Source organism: Lepidochelys kempii, chromosome 5 (assembly GCF_965140285.1).
Source record: "Lepidochelys kempii isolate rLepKem1 chromosome 5, rLepKem1.hap1, whole genome shotgun sequence".
NCBI classification, from domain to species: Eukaryota; Metazoa; Chordata; order Testudines; family Cheloniidae; genus Lepidochelys; species Lepidochelys kempii.
In genome coordinates this window covers 42,545,859-42,566,704 of record NC_136384.1, presented here as the reverse complement: position 1 = coordinate 42,566,704, position 20,846 = coordinate 42,545,859, and the positions used below count along the sequence as shown (strand labels likewise).

The window sequence follows — 20,846 nt, the reverse complement described above, 5'->3', positions numbered from 1 at the left end:
AGGCGCACTGACAATGCTATATTCCTACATATACAGCAATCACTAGAAGTCTCATTCTGGACCACAAAAGAGAAAGCCCAGGTAGAGCACAGTACAGCAACACAAATCACTCTGGCTCACTATTAAAATGGTCTTTCAAAACCTCCCTGAACTGTATAGCTCCAAGCCAAACTCTTCTTATAGCCCTGGTATCTGGTTGTTCAAATTCAGCAGACAGCCACTCCACCTCCACCCCGGCAGAATTTTTTCCCCGCTTTGCTTCACAGATATTATGCAGGACAGAGCAGACAGCTATAATCATTGGGATTTTTTTTCCCCTGAAGTCTAATCTTGTGAGTAAACAATGCCAGGGACCCTTCAAACGCCCAAAAGCACATTCAATTGTCATTCTGCATCTGTTCAGCCTGTAGCTGAATTGCCCCTTGGTGCTGTCGAGGTGAATGGTGTATGGCTTTATGAGCCAGGGGTAGGCTGGGTCTCCCAGGACCATTACTGGCATTTCAACATCCTCAATGGTAATCCTCCTGCCAGGAAATAAAGTCCCTGCTTACAGCTTTCTGAACAGTCTTGTGTTCTTAAAGATTCACGGGTCATGCACCTGCCCGGACCAGTCCACAGTGATGTCAGTAAAGCATGCCCAGCAATCCACCAGCACTTGCACTACCATAAAAAAATAGCCCTTTATGTTGATGTACTCTGTGGCAAGGTGGTCTGATGCTAAAATAGAGCTGTGTGAGCCATCTATTTCCCTAATGCAGATCAGAAACCCCATTGCTACAAAACCATCCACAATGTCCTGCACCTGGCCCAGAGTCACAGTCCTGCATAGTAGGATGTGATTAATTGCCCTGCATATTTGCCCCTAAGGTGGATTTCCTGATTCCAAAATGATTCCTGACTGACTGGTAGCAATCTGGCATTGTAAGTTTCCACATTGCAATTGCCAATCACTTCATGGTCAGTGCATCTCTAATTTTGGTGTCTCTACCCTGGAGGGCTTCGGCAAGTTCTGCACACAGATCCAGGAATGTGGCCTTCTGCATCCAAAAATTCTGCAGCCTCTGCTCATCATCCAAAACCTTCATAACAATGCAATCCCACCAGTCAGTGCTTGTTCCTCGGGCCCAGAACTGGTACTCCACCACCTTCAGCTGCTCTATGAATGCCACCAATAATCTTGAATCGTTTCTTTCAATCTAGCTTCCAAGGTATCGTCTTGTTCCCTGTGGGTCTTCTTACAGCTCCACAAACACTGCAGGATCAGGCACCTGAAGCTTACAATGCTCATGACAATAGTGCAGGGCTGTACAGGCTCCACGCTTCCGTCAGAGATGGCAGACGGCAAGGAAGGACTCATGAGTTTGTGGGTTTTTGTAAAGAAGGAATGCAATATTATGGTCTACAGATGAAATTATGGGCAAGAGAACACTATATTATGGGAAGTTGACTGTATGTGCCCAGTCACCCCTGTACAACTCATTTCAGCCTCATCAGGCATTGCAAGAACTTCCCAAGAGACCCTGCACTGGAAGGTGGTGATTTGGATAGTGGATACTATCCATGGAGCACTGCATTCTGCATCAATAAAAGTGCTCCTGGTGAGGATGTGCACTGCCAATAAAAAGGACCCAACTGCCATGCACACAAACGATTTAATAACTCCAGTGGCTGTATGCCAGCGTAACTTAGGTCAACATAACTTTGTAGTGTAGACATGGCCTCATCTCTCTTTCTTGAGTGATGACTAATTTAGTTCCTGTCATTTTGTATATATAAGTGGGATTATGTTTTCCGATGTGCACTACTTTACATTTATCAATGTTAAATTTCATCTGCCATTTTGCTGCCTGGTCACCCAGTTTAGTGAGATTCTTTTGTAATTCTTTGCAGTCAGCTTTGGACTTAACTATCTTGATTAATTAATAATTTAATTAATTAATTTAACTGTTTACCCCTTTTTCCAGATCGTTTATGAATATATGTTGAATAGCACTGGTCCCAATAAATATCCTTGTTGGACTCTGATATTTGCCTCTTCCCATTGTGAAAACTGACCATTTATTCCTACCTTTATTTCCATCTTTTAACCAGTTACTGATCCATGACAGGACCTTACTTCTTATCTCAGGACTGCCTACTTTGCTTAAGAGCCTTTGGTCAAGGACATAGTCAAAGGGTATCTCAAAGTCCAAGAACACTCGTTCACCCTTGTCCACATACTTGTTGACATCCTCAAAGAATTCTAATACATTGGTGAGGCATGATTTCTCTTTACAAAAGCCATGTAGACTTTTCCCCAACATATCATGTTCATCCATGTGTCTGATAATTCTGTTCTTTACTAATAGTTTCAACCAATCTGCCTGGTAGTGAAGTTAATCCTCCTACCAGGCTGTAACTGCTAGGATTGCCTCCAGAGCCTTTTTTAAAGATCAGTGTTGCATTATCTACCCTCCAGTCATCTGATACAGAAGCTGATTTAAGGTTACATACCACAGTTATCAGAGTAGCAGCCGTGTTAGTCTGTATCCGCAAAAAAAAAAAAGGGAGTACTTGTGGCACCTTAGAGACTAACAAATTTATTTGAGCATAAGCTTTCGTGAGCTTTAGCTCACTTCATCGGATCCATGATGAAGTGAGCTGTAGCTCACAAAAGCTTATGCTCAAATAAATTTATCTCTCAGGTACCACAAGTACTCCTTTTCTTCAGTTAGTTAGTTCACCACAGTTAGTAGTTCTGCAATTTAATTTGAGTTAGAACTCAACATTCAGAACTCTTGGGTACCTGCATATGGTCCTGGTGACTTATTACTGTTTAAATTGTTTCACAACTTCCTCTATTGACACCTCAATCTGGGACAATTCTCTTATTGCTGTTTTTTATTTGGTCTTTTAATTTGAGTCTCTATGGTGTTTTTAAATAGTCTCCATGAAGTGTTCAGGCATTTCACCCTTGTGGCTTATTTTAATTTCTGTTTAACTAGCTTCTTTATTTTTACGTAATTCCCCCTTTTTGAAGTTAAATGGTACTGTGGTGGGTTTCTTTGGTATGCCCCCCGACACAAAAAGATTTTATATTTAATTACATTACATTATAGTCATTATTACTGAGCGATTTAGCTATATTCACCTTTTGGACCAGGTCCTATTTTCCACATAGGACTAAAACAGGAATTGCCTCTTCCCTTGTAGGTTCCAGGACTAGCTGCTCCGAGCAGCAGTCATTTATGTTGTCAAAAATTTTCTCTGCATCCCTTTCTGAGGTGACATACAGATAGTTGAAATACTACCTTACTTCTGGGTTATCTATTTTTGAAAACTCTCTAATTTTCCTGAACATTTCACAATCACCATCATCCTCCTGTCAGGTGGTCGGTAGTATATTCCTACTGCTATACTCTTATTGTTCAAGCATGGAATTTCTAGCCATAGAGATTATATGGTACAGTTTGATTCATTTAAGATTTTTTACTTTATTTGACTCTATGCTTTCTTTCACACACAGTGCCACTCCTGCACCCAGCATGACTGACTCTGTCATTCCTATATATTTTATACTATAGTATTACCATGTCCCATTGATTATCCTCATTCCAACAAGTTTTCGTAATGATTATATCAGTATCCTCACTTAATGCCAGGCACTCTAGTTCACCCATCTTACTAGTTAGACTTTAGCATTTGTATATAATCACTAGTACATTTGATCAATATGTAAATGCCCACAGAGGCCCACAGGTCTGACATCTAACAGGATGAAAATCCTAAACTGAAGGAGGAGGTCATCTTCTGTCTAGATGCCAAGTTGTACATGCATCACATGACACAGCATTATGACACTAGCATGAGGCAATTTTTTTTTTATTCACTAAATTGTTCGCTGACCTATTTTTCGTTTCATGATGAAAATTCTAAATAGCTTCATTCTGATAACTTAACATTACAAAATTAACATTAAAGATTAAAGATTCAGTCTTTCCGTTTTAAGATTTGTGAGTTTTTAGTCAAATCTTACACGTATATCTAGCCTTCTTTATCAAGTTAGAAATAAAATATTAAGAGGGATGGTGTGTTACGCTTTCCTGCTTTAACACAAATGCATTTCACTAAAAATATAACCATACCAAGCCATAAATTTGTTGTAATGATTATTCCCTCTTTTGATAACTAGTTCAACAAATCAACAGCTTTTATTTATGATAATGTGTTCGTAAAAACCACACACAAACCAATCCCACCTCAAGCATCTTAGCAGGCACTTCTGAAATTTACCAAAATAAGTATTAGGAAGGCTCTCTGGAACAATTATTATTTCTATTAGTTTTCATGATAATTAAGAAATACTTCAACTAGGAAATGAGTACACTTCATCTATTAATTAGGCCAAAATTACAAGTAAAATACCATTAGTTCTTCATTGTAAAATCAAATAACCATTTCTTGTTAATATGAGATGAAAAGCAGATACTTTTTTAGCAAACAACCTTATATTAAAACTAGGACTTTTTAAAAGCCACAATACGGTTTCCATGCAATCTCTACCTGCTGCATTATTGGGTTATATTTCGAGACAAAAACATTAACAGAGTAAAGGTTGAGAGCACATATCCGACAGTAATTTAAGTTAAAATATATTATAGGGTTGTTGTAATTATCCAAAAACAAGTATGTTATAAACTCATCAAATTCAGAGTTAAGGTAAAAACTTAAAAGAAATCCAAATTGTTCAAGTATAGAAATGTACAGATAAGGTACCCGAACAACCTTAAGTCTGACCTATAGTGAGACCATACAATAACCTTAAGATTGTGATTAAGGCATTTTAGTGTTTGGGGCCCCAAATTAGTTCAGTTTAATTTGATGGTCATTAGCTTTGTTTCTTCCCCAGTCTCCTCAAATTCCCATTACATGATCATTAGGCTACTGAAACAACCTTAACTGGTGGATGGGTGGTTATCATCTCACAGGTTTTTTTTTTTCCTAGAAAGGGCCATGGAAACTAGCTTCCACCTGGACAACCATCAAATTGTCAGACCAAAACGGTGTGTAATATCTCGTCTGAAGAATGGTCTCTCTCTACTGAGTATTGATAGTACTCCGATGAAGTAATAATGTTTTTAAATGTTTGACTTTAATCCACAGTATCTGGCTGAGTAGTAGGAGTGTTACTAAGCAAACAATGAAGATGGCCTATAAAAGTGGGCTAGAGTGTGACTTGGGCTGAGCAAGTGGGCAGAAGGATTAAGACCTCCCTAATCCCTTATGGTTCTTCCATTTGGATGTACACAAGTAAATGCTGTGCTCCTACTACCAGCACCCCCACAGCTGGGAGTAGGTGCAGGCTTAGTTTCACCTGCCATATATTATCCAGCTCAGCTGAGCCAGTACTGGGGGAGGGAGGAGAAGAGATAGTGGTAGTAATTTATACAGCAGCAAATGACAATCCTCGTGCAGCAAAAGAAGAATGCAGAGAACAGCAACACACTGTCCCTTGTAACTCAGGGCAGAGTGCATCTGCGATCACTAGCCCAAAGCAGTGTCTAATGCACAAATAAAGAAAGCAAAAAAACTCTTTCAATTGTAATTATCTTATGCATTATTTGAAACAATGGTAAGGAAAAATACTCAGACAAGTGTCTTTGAACACTAATTAAAAATACTGTCAGTTTAAATACAGTTATGACCACTGAGGTGTCAATATTAACTAGCATTTCCACAAACTAGAAAATCTTATTAAAACACTCAGAGTAAACAGAAGTAGCTGTCATATTGTTTGGAAGACATACCATAGAAGTTTGTCTACACGTTTGGTAGATACAAATAAGCAAATATTTCATTTAAATATTCTTTTTTATTTTTCAGTTGCAGACACTTTATATATCCTTACAACTTCAGGTGAAATTGGTATTTAAATTGACATCAGCCTAAAGATAGCTGACTTCCGTATTGTGGCTTTTCTATAAAATTTGGGCCACAAGCAGCAAAAAAAACCTATAATGTTAATCCATAATAATTAATTATATATTAATATTAATTGTCATATATATGTTATATTAATATATGCTAATCATATATATATATGATATGTATGAATCTATATATATATATATAAAAAACATTTTAAATACTTTCAATGATCCTACATTAAACAGGGCAGCACTGAACTCTTATTTCCAAGATGCAAAAGTTTTGCAGATTTGGGGGCAAAGGTGAGGAAAAGCCCTGCAAATTGTCAAATAACCTCCATGCATCTACTGCCTCACATAAAAGCCTCACAGACAGCTGCAGCAGCACAGGAGCCAGCAAACAGAGCTGTAAACAGGGGAGTTTGAGTGGGCGTTTGTAAGGGGACTTTGGGGGGAAGACTAAGAGCCAGGAAAAGGAACCAACAGGCTAGTGAAGGGAGTGTGTGGTGCTTGCTGGGGGTTTGTTTTGCTGTGGGTGGCGGTGTTTTGGTTTGGTTTCCTGGACTAACAGGACCTCGGCAAGAAGGCTATGACAGATACAGAGGCAGCAGTGGTAGTGACCCAAGTAGTGGAAGACACAATGAAGATGACTGGATGTAGAAGCTGCGGCATGTACATGATCCTGGAGGGGGTACCTGAAAAGAGTTTTGTCTGCATGAAGTGCTACCTGATAGAGCTGATGGAAGAAAAGATCCGAGGACTGGAGATGCAGGTGGAAATTCTGGTTGAGTTTAGAAGGGGGGAGGGGGGTTGAGCGGATGATGGAGCAAAGGCGTGAGGAGGCTGACGGGAAAAGCTCATATTTGCAATGGGAAGCAGGACCAAAGAACTCTGAGGGGATGCTGCTATGTGAGGAAAGGGGACAGTGGAAGCATGTGACTAAGAGAACCAGGTAGAGGAAAAGACGGGCTAGTGAAAGAGAAATAGAGCTCAGGAACAGGTTTGCAGAGTTGGAAAATGAAGGGGCACAGTAGGGGTCATTAAAGGTGAGAGGGCAAGGAAGAAGAGAAGATCAGCTAGTCCTATAGGAAGGGAGCAAGAGTCAATGGAGATCACCCCAAATACGAGCCCCAGAAGGATACGGGATGGGTTGCAGAGGATTGCAAGGGACAACAGGAATCAGGAGGACTTGCAGCCAGAGGGAACAGGGGATAGACTGGAGAATCACACCATAACCGGGAAAAGGCAGGTCTACGTGATTGGGGACTCCTTACTGAGAAGGACAGACAGGCCTGTAACAAGAGCTGATCCAGAGAACAGAAGGGTGTGCTGTCTTCCGGGTGCTAAGATATGGGATGTGGACCTGTGGCTGAAGAGGATCCTAACAGGAGCAGGAAAGAATCCACTGACTGTCCTTCATGTGGGAAAAATGATATAGCTAGATTCTCACTGGAACGTATCAAGGGAGACTATGCCTGGCTGGGTAAGACACTTAAGGAAATCGAGGCTCCGGTGATCTTCAGTGGCATTCTCCCTGTTCCTAGAGAAGGGCAACAAAGGTGTGACAAGATTATGATGCTCAACAGATGGCTCAGGCAGTGGTGCTATAAGGAGGGCTTTGGGATGTATGGCCACTGGGAAGCATTCATGGACAGAGGACTGTTCTCTTGGCATAGACTTCACCTGAGTAAGGAGGGAAATAGACTTCTAGGATGGAGGATGGCACAACTGATCAAGAGAACTTTAAACTAGGAATTTGGGGGAGATGGTTGGGAGATGGCCAGGTAATCTCCACGCCAGATTTAACATTGAGAGGGAAGAAAACGAAGTAAGAAAGGATACAGCCAGGGGTAGCAGAATGGACATAAGGCGGAAGGGTAGTGTACATACCAGTCTAATAGGTGATACTGGCGGTAGAATGTCTGTGCCTAATCGGGTAAAGAATGTGAGGAAGCCAAACAGCAAAAATTAAGATGTTTGTACACTACTGAAGGGTATGTGCTATTTAGGAAAGACAGAAATAAAGGCAAAAGTGGTGGAGTAGCATTGTATATCAATGATGAGGTAGACTGAAAAGAAATAAGTGATGGAATGGATAAGACAGAGCCTGTCTGGGCAAAAAAATCACATTGGGGAAGAAAGCTACTAGAGCCTGGCATAGTGCTTGGGGTGTGCTACAAACCGCTGGGATCCGAGTTTGATATGGATAGAGACCTCTTTAATGTTTTTAATGAAGTAAATACTAATGGGAATTGTGTGATCATGGGAGACTAACTTCACAGATATAGACTGGAGGACAAGTGCTAGTAATAATAATAGGGCTCAGATTTTCCTGGATGTGATAGCTGATGGAGTCCTTCATCAAGTAGTTGCTGAACCGACTAGAGGGAATGCCATTTTAGATTTGGTTGTGGTGAATAGTGAGGACATCATAGAAGAAATGGTTGTAGGGGACAACCTAGGTTCAAGCGATCATGAGCTAATTCAGTTCAAACTAAATGGAAGGATAAACAAAAATAGATCTGTGACTAGGGTTTTTGATTTAAAAAGGGCTAACTTTAAAAAAAAAATAAGGAAATTAGTTAGGGAAGTGGATTGGACTGAAGAACTTGTGGATCTAAAGGCAGAGGAGGCCTGGAATTACTTCAAGTCAAAGTTGCAGAAACTATCAGAAGCCTGCATCCCAAGAAAGGAGAAAAAATTCATAGGCAGGAGTTGTAGACCAAGCTGGATGAGCAAGCATCTCAGAGAGGTGATTAAGAAAAAGCAGAAAGCCTACAAGGAGTGGAAGATTGGAAGGATTAGCAAGGAAAGCTACCTTACTGAGGTCAGAACATGTAGGGATAAAGTGAGAAAGGCCAAAAGCCATGTAGAGTTAGACCTTGCAAAGGGAATTAAAACCAACAGTAAAAGGTTCCATAGCCATATAAATAAGAAGAAAACAAAGAAAGAAGTAGTGAGACCACTAAACAATGAGGATGGAGTGGAGGTTAAGGATAATCTAGGCCTGACCCAATATCTAAACATACTTTGCCTCAGTCTTTAATGAGGCTAATGAGGAGCTTAGGGATAACAGTAGGACGACAAACGGGAAGGAGGATATGGAGGTAGATATTACCACATCCAAGGTAAAAGCCAAACTGGAACAGCTTAATGGGACTAAATCGGGGGGCCGAGATATTCTTTATCCAAGAATATTAAAGGAACTGGCACATGAAATTGCAAGCCCATTAGCAAAAATTTGTAATGAATCTGTAAACTCAGGGGTTGTACTGTATGACTGGAGAATTGCTAACATAGTTCCTATTTTTAAGAAAGGGGATAAAAGTGATCCGGGTAACTACAGGCCTGTTAGTTTGACATCCTTAGTATGCAAGGTCTGGGAAAAAATTTTGAAAGAGAAAGTAGTTAAGGACATTGAGGTCAGTGGTAATTGGGACAAAATACAACATGGTTTTACAAAAGGTAGATCGTGTCAAACCAAACAGATTTTTTAGACAAAGGAAACACAGTGGATCTAATTTACCTCGAAATCAGTAAGGTATTTGATATGGTTCCACGTGGGGAACTATTAGCTAAATCAGAAAAGATGGGGATCAATATGAAAATTGAAAGGTGAATAAGGAACTGGTTAAAGGGGAGACTACAACGGGTCACACTGAAAGGTGACCTGTCAGGCTGCAAGGAGGTTACCAGCGGAGTTCCTCAGGGATCGGTTTTGGGACCAATCTTATTTAATCTTTTTATTACTGACCTTGGCACAAAAAGCGGGCATGTGCTAATAAAGTCTGCGGATGACACAAAGCTGGGAGGTATTGCCAATACAGAGAAGGACTGGGATATCATACAGGAAGATCTGGATGACCTTGTACACTGGAGTAATAGTAACAGGATGAAATTTAAGAGTGAAAAGTGCAAGGTCATGCATTTAGGGATTAACAACAAGAGTTTTTGTTATAAACTGGGGATGCATCACTTGGAAGTAACAGAGGAGGAGAACGACCTCAGAGTATTGGTTCATCACAGTATGACTATCAGCTGCCAATGTGATATGGCCCTGAAAAAAAAGCTAATGCGGTCTTGGGCTGCATCAGGCGAGGTATTTCCAGTAGAGATAAGGAAGTGTTAGTACCTTTATACAAGGCATTGGTGAGTCCTTATCTGGAATATTGTGTGCAGTTCTGGTCTCCCATGTTTAAGAAGGATGAATTCAAACTGGTACAGGTACAGAGAAGGGCTACTTGGATGATCAGAGGAATGGAAAACCTGTCTTATGAAAGGAAACTCAAAGAGCATGGCTTGTTTAGCCTAGCCAAAGGAAGGCTGAGAGGAGATAGGATTGCTCTCTATAAATATATCAGAGGGATAAATACCACAGAGGAAGAAGAATTATTTAAGCTCAGTACCAATATGGACACAAGAACAAATGGATATAAACTGGCCATCAGGAAGTTTATACTTGAAATTAGACGAAGGTTTCTAACCATTAGAGGAGTGAAGTTCTAGAACAGCCTTCCAAGGGAAGCAGTGTGGGCAAAAGACATATCTGGCTTCAAGACTAAGCTTGATACGTTTATGGAGGAGATGGGATAGCCTAATTCTGGCAAGTAATTGATCTTCAACTATTAGCAATAGATATCCCATCACAGGCCATTGGGCATGTTAGATGGAGTGGGAGCTGAGTTACTACAGAGAATTCTTCCCTGGGTGTCTGGCTGGTGAGTCTTGCTCACATGCTCAGAGTTTAGCTGATTGCAATATTTGGGGTCGGGAAGGAATTTTCCTCCAGGACAGACTGGCAGAGACCCCGGGCGTTTTTCACCTTCCTCTGCAGCATGGGGCATGGGCCACTTGCTGGAGGATTCTCTGCACCTTGAAGTCTTTAAACCATGATTTGAGGACTTCAATAGCTCAGACACAGGTTAGGGATTTGTTACAGGAGTGGGTGGGTGAGATTCTGTGGCCTGCATTGTGCAGGAGGTCAGACTAGACGATCATAATGGTCTCTTCTGACCTTAAAGTCTATGATTCTAAAATATTTTTATGATCCAGAAACCATCTTTCAAACATTTATTAAAAATATTGTGAGCTTTACAATGGACAGTTAAATTCTAGGGCTGGCATTTTCCCCTTAGTTCCCTGTATATCCTCCTTTCACATAGACAGTAACACATAAATGTGCTTAAACTAGCTTGAAAACATGCATCCTTCAATTGGCTCTCACAGCAGATATTTTTAACCTTAAAATTTGGCATCAGTTCTCATTGGAAAATATTTTAGAACAACAACATAGGACTGATGTAGCATAAAGTCTTAAAATACATTAATTTAGTCAATCCTGTTTGAGAATTGAAAGTGTGTTTAAATATTTTAACAAACATACTGTTGGTTCAAAAGAAAAAAAACAACATGATACTTACCACTGTGTTATGTTTTTTCCCCTACTGCTTCCCTGAGCTTTCAAAGCCAACATTCTGTGAAAAGAAAAGAGACAAAAAATTTACTTAATGTTCTGCATAATTCGATATAATGTTCTTTTACATGTATTAGATCAGAGGTTCTCAAACTGTGGTCCGTAGACCACCAGTGGTCTGCGAGTTCCATTCAGGTGGTCTGCAGATAGTTCCCTTTAAGGTGCGCCCCTGGGAAGCCACACACAAGAGAATGAAGGGCCACCCACCTAATTAGTGAAGCCGTGCAGGCATGGCTCCACTAATTAGGTTCCTGGACCCTGGAGCAGATGCACATGTAAGGTGAGGTGGTGGCCTTGGAGGGAATAGGGGATAAGTAGGACGGGCCAGTGGACTTCCCCCAGCTCCAGGGCTGCGGCTGCCGGGGAGAGACCCACCTCTCCCCCCATGCCTCCTTCCCCGCCCCAGCTCGGGGGCTGCCACAGCAGGGGAGAGAGGGCACATCCATCGCATTAGAAAGGTCAGACTACTGATATTAAAATATGAGTTGTGTGCTTTTATTTGTAGAACAAAAAACGTTAATTAAGTTTATTTTATATAGCGCTTTTATCCAAAGCGCTTTACAATAGTTAGCTAACAGTACAAACAACATTTGGAAAGATCATTAAGTGGTCCGCCTAGACCCTCAGCAATTTTCAAGTGGTCTGCAGGAGAAAAAAAAAGTTTGAGAATCACTGTATTAGATATTTTACTTTGCATTCAGGTCATTTTAAAAAAGTCAGCTTCATTTTTAAAAAGTTGTGCTGATTGCTGAAGAACTGAGGGAACTTGAAAGGTTTTTCAGAAACAGTAGCCAAAAAGTATCCCTACAGTAAAGGGCAACATCACTTTCTCCTCTACTTTAATTTTGAGTTAGGATTATTTCTACACTGTTTCTTCTATAATCCTTACCTATCATTTTTGGAATACTTAGCAAGTACCAATCCCAATATAAAAAAAGTTGAGAATTCATGATAATGATGTTGAAAGACATCTATCCTAATAAACTGAATATCAGCAACATTCTCTCCATATGATTCTGAAGAAATCTATTTGAGAAGCTAAACATAAGAACTAGAAATTAATGGAGCATGACAAGATTGCACTTCACCGATGAATTTAACAACAACTTAATTTTCTACCAGCTGCCTTCTCAGCAAATGCTGGACAAGGCACATTAGATAGTTTGTTGTTTTTTTTAATTGGACGAACAGTTTGTAATAAGTAAGCTTTTGAACCAAAAATTGTCCCATAGGTGAAAGACATCTCTTTTTCAAATGAATTTGTGCATATTTTAAATTATTTGCTGCCCCAATAAAAAGGGCAATTTTATCTACAACAGGAATGAGCGTAGTACAATTGCCTCTAAAGATCAATCTACCTTGTCTACTTTTTCCTTTAGATATTAGTGTTGTCAGCTAAAAACATTTTCTGCAGCTGACAACAATTATGCACAAAGGAGTTCGAGTTGGTTGCAGTATCCTTTGAAGTAAATACACGTTATGTAGATAAGAGAGTATATTTGGACCGGACAGCAACTTTATACCAATACAGAGGAGTAAGATTTTACTTACTTCAATTTTAGTCTAAAACATTCCACACCAAATATTACCCATCTGAAGCTCCGGCACCCTTAGCATACAATTAAAAATAATACCATGGACATTTTGGCATTACTGCCTAAGCGTCTAAATAATTCAAAGTCAGCCACCCAAAAAAAATCACAAGATTGCCTTAGAACTCATGACATTATAAAAATATTTTCTGAGTTCTTTTGTCTTCTGATTTTTGAGCCTCCGTGGTTTACAGTTTCAAACTTTACTCAAACAGCCATGAAGGCCAGAAACTATATTTTTTTAATAAAGAAAATGAAAGTGAGCTGAAACTCTCACAGGCAGACAGGCTGGTCCTTGCGTACAGACAGCCCCCAACCTAAAGCAAATACTCACCAGCAACTACTCACCACACAACAAAAACACCAACCCAGGAACCAAACCCTGCAACAAACCCTGGTGCCAACTCTGTCCCATATCTATTCAAGGGACACCATTGTAGGATCTAACCTACATCAGCCACGCCATCAGGGGCTCGTTCACCTGCACATCTACCAATGTGATATACGCCATCATGTGCCAGCAATGCCCCTCCTGCCATGTACATTGGCCAAACCAGACACCCTCTATGCAAAAGAATAAATGGACACAAATCTGACATCAGGAATTATAACATTCAACATAACATTTCACAGAAAGTGTTCTGAGGAAAAATTTGACGAATGGTTGTTAAAGGCTGGTATAGTTGGGGAGAGCCTTATCAGCTTGACTGCATACAATATGATATAGACTAAATTTAAAATTGAAGGTAAGTAGCTTGTTTACCAGTAGGAGAACACTTGAGTCTCCCTAGTCACTCAATAACAGACTTAAAAGTGGCAATTCTTCAACAACAAAAACTTTAAAAACAGACTCCAGTGTGAAACTGCAGAACTTGAATTAATTTGCAAACTGGACACCATCACATTAGTTCTGAATAAAGACTGGGAGTGGTTGGGTCATTACAAAACCTAAACCTAATTTCCTCCATAATAATTTCCCCCTACTGTTACTCACACCTTTTTGTCAACTGTTTGAAACGGGCACTCATTACCACTTCAAAAGTTATTTTTCCTCCCTTGGTATCCTACTGTTAATTGAATTGTCTCGTTAGACTGAGCTCACACTTGGTAAGGCTCCCATCTTTTCGTGTATTTATACCTGATCCTGTATTTTCCACTCTATGCATCTGATGAAGTGGGTTCTAGCCCATGAAGCTTATGCCCAAATAAATTTGTTAGCCTTTAAGGTGCCAGAAGGACTCCTCGTTGTTTTTGCTGAAATTCTCATGTAATCAGATGACTGCAGGAGCTGGGGTTTAACCAAAATAAACACGAAACATCATGAGCTGGTAAAACAGTACATAGAAGTTAGTGAACAAATCACCTAATACCATATTTCTCCTTCTGCCTTACACTTCCACATATCATCCAGTCATCAGATTAACCTGGTTTTAAACCCAACTGTCCTCACCATGCTATCATGCCACACAGAAATCCCCCCTGCTCCCCCAACCACCTGAGCCCTTCACCAACACCCACTCAAGCATATGAGCTTTGAGAACTCCCCACAAGGGCAAAAAAATTGGGCTATTTCAGAACAGGGTGGGAGAAGAAAGAATTCCAAAGGAAGCTAGCCTTCATGTAGGACACTCTGCCAGTAGTGCCCGCTCTTTTATACCAAATGGGATACAGGCTGAGTATCCCCGCTGATCTCAACTGCAACAGTAAATACTCTAACTTCTTACAAGCAGCAGCAGCACATTAACTAACTCTATTTGAACACAGTGGTAAGATGGAAAAACAAGAGATGGAATATGAAAATCCATTTTTCTCTGTACATAAGTAAGTTATTTATCAGTCCTTGCTCAGCTCCTGCTTTCATACAAGCCACCAGCCAGGCATAAAAATATTGTAAAATTTCAGAACTTGAAAAATTCACTCACCTACCTGCCTGTCCAAAGTAGGAGTGGTGAACCAGCATTCCTCAGACTTTTATACCAGGAAGGATCAAGTTGATAATGAGCACAACAGAGTGGGCACTACTTCTCGTTCAACTTCCTGAACCATTGCTAATGGCGCACAAAGCCCTAATCCCAACACACAAATATTTGGTGTTTTTCTTCAAGCCCCAACTTCTGGATTCTGGAAGCCACATGAGAAACCCAACTTACATTTTAAAAAAAGTTTCTAATTATCACGGCCATAGAGAAAGACTGAAAATGTATTCTTTAAAAAGCTTAAAAATCAGAAGGGGAAAAAAATTACTTTAAAAAATTCATGATTTTGAAGAAAATCTTAGCTCTCTGTTTCAAGTACGAATCTTTCTGGCAGTTAATTCTTCTTACTCCAACATCATCTATATTTGATGTAAAATTGCCACTTGTCCATGTTTTCCCTTCTTTGAGATAGCTTTCCCAGAAAATCTGTAAGAGTGTTCAGTTCAGACTGCCAGCTGTCCAGTTTCATGGGCTCAGGATCATCTCAGATGTGATGGAGTTTTTGTACTTCAGAGGTGGCAAGTGGCAACTCTAATTTGATAAAACATCAACTCTATTTTTCTGTCAACCTAGTGCTGTGTACACCAGTGGTTACATCAGCTTAGCTACAGTGCTGAGGGGTGTGGATATTTCAGATTCCAGAGTGACATAGCTGGGTCAACCTAACTTTTTAGTGTAAGCCTGGCATATCTTACTCTCAATTTTAAAAAAAGTCACACCCTATTCTCCATTCAACTGTGGAGACCTTTAAGATCTTTTTATTATAATCCCCAGTTGAAATTTAGAAATAAAATTCTTGGTTGCCATTTTGACCATTTCACCCACTCTTCCCATCTGCTCTACTGGTGCCTTCTCCAGCACATCAAAAACAAGCTACTTACCTTCAATTTTAAATTTAGTCCCACTATATCTATCATATTGTATGCAGTCAAGCTGATAATGCTCTCCCCAACTATACCAAGCTTTAACAACCATTTGTCAAATTTTTCCTCAAAGTACTTCCTGGGGAAGAGGTCTGTCCAGTGAATCTAACATTTCTCAACCCTGTTGAACTATATGTGTATACATATGTCACCATAATCCAGAAAGTTGGATCGTGTAACAACTAGAACAGGTCAAAAGTCTTTCTAAGAAGTTTTTATTTTGTTAAAAAATTTGCTCTTTCCCCATCATCCTGATCTGGAAAGTTTTGGGGGGTGAGGGGGTGTATTTTATTTTTTTCAATGGAACCTCAGATGGTAATTTTTCATTTTTCTTTCCATTTCTCCAGGTTCTCCTTTCCCTTCACTTTTTCAATGGAAAAATGGGGCAAAAATAAAGGGAAGAGAAAGGGGAAATACCCAACAACCTATAAAAACCCCAACTTTTTCTAGATGAAAAATTTTCCATTAAAAACTTTAAATAAATGAAAAAACAGGTTTTTAAATTTGCAGAAAAAGTTAGTTTTAAATAAAGTCTTACCATTTTTTTTGGTTAGCTCTAGTAACAATTATTGTGTGTCACATTGAATACCAAGTAGTAACCTCTTTCCTGAACCTGACCTGGTCCTGTTTCAGTGTCTGTGTCATCAACTCAGCCAAAGAATGCAACCATCTTTTTGGTCATGCTCAAACTTTAGTGTTGGCACAAATACTGAATAAAATCTGTAGCTTAGCGATAGGTATGGATAACCTGGGCCTTCCCATTCTTATAAAAAAAAAAAAAACACACCACACCACACACACACCTATTTAGCAAACCTTACAACTTCCTTTAAAAGTTACACTGTTGGCTGGAATTCTTCATTTATGTACTCAGTCCAAAAGCAAAATTATTTTTTTAAACTTCCAAGGAACTGTTTAGCTGTTTTTGAGTTTGCTAATTCATTTTTAATAATACCTGTCATCACAGTGAGTAGTATGACAGATCTATAGCTGCTATGTAATAACTTAACAATATTTCACGTTCTGTTCGTCTGACTATTATGTGGTTTACTGTATGCATATATTGAGTGACTTCATAGCAAGACTGTCAGAAAATGCAGGCAGGGAAGAGGCCAACTCAGATAATCACCTCAGCAAACACCCATGACTCTCTTCACCAGAACATTGCTACACCGACTGCTGCTGAGCCACCCAAACCAGCTTATCTAGGCTCAGAAAACAGAGGAGAGCAACAAGACTTGAGACTAGATAAAAAGACTCACTCATATACAGAAACGAAAAAGGAATGTGAACCTAGATTCCAGAGTTTGGGGATAAGATGACATACCAGGGTCCCCATTAAGAGTATGGTGATACTCTAGGTGAAAGACACACATATAGGCCTTTTGTTGCTTTAAAAACCTTTTCTCTTAAGTTAGGCTTTGTTCCTACTGTTAAGAAAAAACAATTCTTTATTTAAAAGGACTGTCTGGGGTCACTGTATCCATGACTGTTCACAAGCTTCCAATGGAAAGAACCACAGGTACATGAACCCAATTGGACCTCCTAGGGTAAGCAAAGTTGGTCCACAGCATACTGTAGCCCAGGACCCTTCAAAAAGTGGAAGAATTAGGCGATTTCACCCCAGCAAAGATAAAGCACAAGGCCTAATACCTATGGGGATGCACTCATATATCAGAAAATGTGCAGCTGACCTGTAACCATCACAAATAGATGTCTGATTATACAATATAAATTAGAGATACTGTTCTCAAAAACAAATTGAAAATCCAATTCTCAAACTTTGAACAAAAAGAAGCATGTCACATCATTCCCTGAAGGGTGTTAGACTGGCCAGTTGGATCAAGAAGGAGAATCAATTCCAAAAACGGGAGCACTCAAATATGACCAGGACCCACCGTTGGGGCACTCCGCTTGATACTGGCTGCCAACTAGACATGGAGCCATTGATCACTACCCGTTGAGCCTGACGATCTAGCCAGCTTTCTATCCACTTTATAGTCCATTTATCCAGCCCATACTACTTTAACTTGCTGGCAAGAATATTGTTGGAGATCATATCAAAAGCTTTGCTAAAGTCAAGGAACACCACATCCATTGCTTTCACCTCAACCACAGTGCCAGTTATCTTGTCACAGAAGGCAATTAGGTTAGTCAGCCATGACTTGCCCTTGGTGAATCCATGCTGACTGTTCCTGATCACTTTCCTCTCCTCTAAGTGCTTCAAAATGGATTCCTTAAGGCTCTGCTCCATGATTTTTCCAGGGACTGAGGTGAGACTGACTGGCCTGTAGTTCCCCAGATCCTCTTCCTCCCCCCCCCCCTTTTTTTTTTTTATAAAAAAAGACTGGTACTACATTAGCCTTTTTCCAGTCATCCGGGACCTCCCCTGATCTCCATAAGTTTTCAAAGGTAATGGCCAATGGCTCTGCAATCACATCCGCCAACTGCTTTAGCACTCTCTGATGCAGTGCATCCGGCCCCCATGGACTTGTGCTCATCCAGCTTTTCTAAATAATTCTGAACCACTTTTCTCCTCAGAGGGCTGGTCACCTCCTCCTGTACTGCCCAGTGCAGTAGCCTGGGAGCTGACCTTGTTTGTGAAGACAGGGGCAAAAAAAAAAAAAAAAGCATTGAGTACATTAGCTTTTTCCAGATCCTCTGTCACTAGGGTTGCCTCCCCCATTCAGTGTGAGGCCCACACTCTCCTGGACTTTCTTCTTGTTGCTAACATACCTGAAGAAACCCTTCTTGTTACTCTTAACATCCCTTGATAGCTGCAACTCCAAGTGTGATTTGGCCTTCCTGATTTCACTCCTGCATGCCTGAGCAATATTTTTATACTCCTCCCTAGTCATTTGTCCAATCTTCCACTTCTTGTAAGCTTCTTTTTTGTGTTTAAGATCAGTAAGGATTTCACTGTTAAGCCAAGCAGGTCGCCTGCCATATTTACGATTCTTTCTACACATCGGGATGGTTTGTTCCTGCAACCTCAATAAGGATTCTTTAAAATACAGCCAGCTCTCCTGGACTCCTTTCCCTCTCTTGTTATTCTCCCCGGGGATCCTGCCCATCAGTTCCCTGAGGTTGTCAAAGTCTGCTTTTCTGAAGTCCAGGGTCCATATTCTGCTGCTCTCCTTTCTTCCCTGTGTCAGGATCCTGAACTCGACCATCTCGTGGTCACTGCTTCCCAGGTTCCCATCCGCTTTCACTTCCCCTACTAATTCTTCCCGGTTTGTGAGAAGCAGCTCAAAAAGAGCTCTGCCCCTAGTTGGTTCCTCCAACACCTGCACCAGGAAATGGTCTCCTACACTTTCCAAAAACTTCCTGGATTGTCCATGCACCGGTGTATTGCTCTCCCAGCAGATATCGGCGTGATTGAAGTCCCCCATTAGAACCAGGACCTGTGAGCTAGTAACTTCTGTTCTGAAGAAAGCCTTGTCCACCTCATCCCCTGGTCTGGTGGTCTATGGCAGACTCCCACCACGACATCACCCTTGTTGATCACACTTCTAAACTTAATCCAGAGACTCTCAGGTTTTTCTCCAGTTTCATACTGGAGCTCTGAGCAGTCATACTGCTCTCTTACATACAATGCAACTCCCCCACCTTTTCTGCCTTGCCTGTCCTTCCTGAACAGTTTATATCTATCCATGACAGTACTCCAGTCATGAGAGTTATCCCACCAAGTCTCCGTGATTCCAATCACATCATAATTCTTTGACTGTGCCAGGACTTACAGTTCTCCCTGCTCGTTTCCCAGGCTTCTTGCATTTGTGTATAGGCACTTAAGATAACTCACTGATTGTCCTGCTTTCTCAGGTTTTGTTGAATATCTTCATTAATGATCTGGAGGATGGCATGGATTGCACTCTCAGCAAGTTTGCAGATGACACTAAACTGGGAGGAGCTGTAGATATGCTGGAGGGTAGGGATTGGATACAGAGGGACCTAGACAAATTAGAGGATTGGGCCAAAAGAAATCTGATGAGGTTCAGCAAGGACAAGTGCAGAGTCCTGCACTTAGGACGGAAGAATCCCATGCACCGCTACAGACTAGGGACCAAATGGCTAGGCAGCAGTTCTGCAGAAAAGGACCTAAAGGTTACAGTGGACAAGAAGCTGGATATGAGTCAACAGTGTGCCCTTGTTGCCAAGAAGGCTAACGGCATTTTGGGATGTATAAGTAGTGGCACTGCCAGCAGATCAAGGCACGTGATCGTCCCCCTCTATTCGACATTGGTGAGGTCTCATCTGGAGTACTGTATCCAGTTTTGGGCCCCACACTACAAGAAGGACGTGGAAAAATTGGAAAGCGTCCAGCGGAGGGCAACAAAAATGGCTGGAGCACATGACCTATGAGGAGAGGCTGAGCGGACTGGGCTTATTTAGTCTGCAGAAGAGAAGAATGATAGGGGGATTTGATAGCTGCTTTCAACTACCTGAAAGGGGTGTTCCAAAGAGGATGGATCTAGACTCTTCTCAGTGGTAGCAGATGACAGAACAAGGAGTAATGGTCTCAAGTTGCAGTGGGGGAGGTTTACGTTGACTATTAGGGAAAAAAATTTCACCCGGAGGGTGGTGAAGCACTGGAATGGGTAACCTAGGGAGGTGGTGGAATCTCCTTCCTTAGGAGTGTTTAAGGTTAGGCTTGACAAAGTCCTGGCTGGGATGATTTAGTTGGGGATTGGTCCTGCTTTGAGAAGGGGGTTGAATTAGATGACCTCCAGAGGTCCCTTCCAACCCTGATATTCTATGACCAGTCACGGAATGTTTAAAAAGACTTCAGAACCAAAAACAAGAATCTCAGCTGACTCTAACATGAGGTATGTAGTGAGATGTGGTCTCAAAAAACAAACCCCCCAAAAGAGCTTTGTGCTCTTTGTTTTGTGTGTTCCCTGGGAAAGCAGAGAAGTATCAGGTCAGAAAACTCCTTCTCCTAAAATCAGTCTCAATATTGCAAAAAGAGTACGTAA

At 40.8% G+C, this 20,846-nt stretch overlaps 1 protein-coding gene across 10 annotated transcripts in view; it reads right to left on the bottom strand.

Annotated features, from left to right (window-relative positions):
• The window catches only part of ERBIN (erbb2 interacting protein), a 226,698-nt gene that overhangs the window by 135,002 nt on the left and 70,850 nt on the right, over positions 1 to 20,846 (bottom strand). For 9 of the 10 annotated variants that reach the window (XR_012158901.2, XR_012158902.2, XM_073344084.2 and 6 more), the window contains one exon: positions 11,327 to 11,380. The gene's annotated coding sequence lies outside the window, so the exon portion shown is untranslated. Of the gene's footprint in view, positions 1 to 3,130; positions 5,007 to 11,326; positions 11,381 to 20,846 lie in introns of those variants that run through there. The other variant, XM_073344091.2, reaches the window with a different exon arrangement.